Genomic DNA, 2,643 nt, shown 5'->3' with positions numbered 1-2,643 from the left:
ATTGTTCCTAGGGGAAGGTGCACGGCGGCCCGTGGCAGTGGCAAGGGCTAGTTCAGCAAGCCTGCCACCGGCACACCGCGCTGCCTCTTCCTTTCAGCACTTAGCAGTGTTTGAAGGTAGCCACACATCCTGCATTTCCCCACCGCCTCAAAGCAAGGGCAGCAAGCGGGTGCAGCGGTCCCAGCTGAACAGCAGCAAGGGCAGGTGAGCGGCACACCTGCCACACAGGCGCTTACCTCCTCTCTGCCTTGCAGGTGGGTTCACAGGATAATACCCGAGAAGGTAGCAGGACAGGGACTGGGACCTGGCTTGGCTTGGCTGGGCAACACCTCACACTGGGAACAGCACTCCCAATGCAGGTCGAGCATGGGGCAAGCTGCTCCGGCCAAGATCATTGCTCAGCAGGGATTCGGTTAGCATCTCCAACCGCTTTCAACACATGCCCTATCCCATGCTTTTTGGCTATGGATAAGGGAGTTGTACAGCTGCAACAACGGCAACAAAATCCCCTTTCGCTACAGGAAGCCCATAGCAGAGCCCTTCAGTAGCACCATCTACCCGCCTGCACTGCTCACTGTCTAGTTGGAGGCATCCCCAGACTCTCCCTGCACAACCCCTTGGGCCAGAGGATCGTGCATCAGGGGCTGGCAGAGAAGATCTTGCTGCCTGAGCCTAGAGGCAGACGACAGACTAGCCCCAGGAACACGGGAGCATCGTGCCCACGCATGAACCACTGCGCCTGCTGACGCAGTTTGACAAGATCTCATGTAAAGCCGCGCGTGTCGGAGAGGCACCGGCAAATGGGGCAGAGTTGGATATGCTCCCCGACATTGGCAGACAGCTAGCTCAGGACTAGCTTGTCTACCTATCCACAGGGAGGTTGCAACCCCAGTGCCTGTACAGCGCTTTGGAGAGGTAGAAGGCAGGAAAACAGGAACAAGTTTTGACCACAAGTTGAGCAGCCCCCCAGGAAACCCCATCTCTGGGACAGCCCAGGCCGGTAGGAGGATCAAACGGCTTGCAGCAGCTCTTCCTTATTGCAGCAGCGCAGGGCTCTAGTGTTCATTTCCTGAGCGCTAAGGGCAGACATGGAGTTCATCTGAAGGTTTCAGGATACAGAGCAGGTGTCCAGCCCCAGCATTTGGTGCTTTCTCAGACTTTGCCCCATAAGAGAGACAAGTCCCACTGCTCTGAGCAAAGGAAGGCACGGAGCAGAACTGGCAACAGGAGGGCCATGGCAGGCACAGTGGCCTCTGGCCGAGCCTTGGCCGTTAGCAAAACAGGGTCAGGCAGGATGTGGCAGCTGCCAGCTCAGAGCGCGCTGATCGGTATCTGCACAGTACAGACAGTGGAGGCAGAGGTGCCGGTTTCAAAGTCTCCAGCAGGACCGAGCAGCAGCAGCAAAGGACACAAATGCTTTGAGACATGTCACTGGACTCTGCTCCAACGAAAGCAGCCTTGGGTCCCATCAGTGGCTCTGCAGCGAGGCAGTCAGAGGTTACAGTCCAAACGAGGCAGCTGCAGTGGTGCTTGGTGCAGGCTGGGAGGCTGGCACATGTACATGCTTTAAGAGGTCTTCTTTATTCTAGTTCCATTCAGAAGGCCGCCTCCAGCAGGGCTTAGCAGCACGTTAAGCACAGGCCCTGAAGCTGCTTGGAACATGATGGTAATTGCATTTGTGACAAAAATCAGTGAGTATCCCTAGATTGGCCTCATGTAGATGGGCTGGCACGGCTGTGCGGGAGGTTTATATCCCTACACAGCACTTGCTCAATGGCAAGCTCATGCGGGAAGCTGTGGAACAGACTTTATTTGAAGGCCAATTCTGGTTCTGAGTCAAAAGGAGCTGCTTCTGCTCTTACTTTCAATTAAAAAAAGAAAAAAAAAAATCAGGGTCCATTGTCAGCTGGGTACTTTCCTAGCCAGCAGCACTTTTCAGCAACTTCAGCTGACTCAGAGCAAGAGGAGCAGAGTTCCTTGTTAAGGAGCGCTTTGCTTTCCAAGAGACGGTTAAACAGTCCCGTCAGATTGGCCTCTCAGGAGTTCATCCGCTGCCTTGTTTATTCAAGAGGAAGCAGCTCAAGTTTGTTATTCTCAAGTTTAACGCCCAAGTTCCCTTCAGCGACACTCGCCTGCCTTAAATAAAATCATTAAGCCTGCATTGTTAGAGGAACTGGATCATCGTGCTGCTACTTAAAATCGCTGGAAATTGTTTCAAGCCAGGAGTAGGGGTATGAAGACTAAAATGGACCAATTCAGAGAGAGTATTAGGGGAAGTGGCAAGACACACGGGCAATTAAAGCCTACTTCTTTCAAACCATACGTTTAAAAATACTGGCTCAGTAAGACGAGCAGTTCCCCAAACTAATTTTAGAGCAAGTAGCACGTATTCCTCCTCAGGGCAGATGCTCACAAACTTCCTGGCTTATAAGCCGCCCAAGGACCAGAGCTGTGCAAGTACCTGGGCCCCTCGTGGCTGAGGCTTTACCATCATTTACAGAGCATCTCACCGTGAACCGAGGGAGCATTGAAATTAAAGAGCCTCTCGGCAGCGGGTATTTTCCGCACAGCTCCCAACACCGTGCTTGAGAACGGATCTCGGTGATGCTGCTAGTCTCCTGCCATTTGCTCACTTCAAATCAC

This window comes from Alligator sinensis, unplaced genomic scaffold, assembly GCF_000455745.1.
Source record: "Alligator sinensis unplaced genomic scaffold, ASM45574v1 scaffold103_1, whole genome shotgun sequence".
Lineage (NCBI taxonomy): Eukaryota > Metazoa > Chordata > Crocodylia > Alligatoridae > Alligator > Alligator sinensis.
This window is presented reverse-complemented; position numbering follows the sequence as displayed.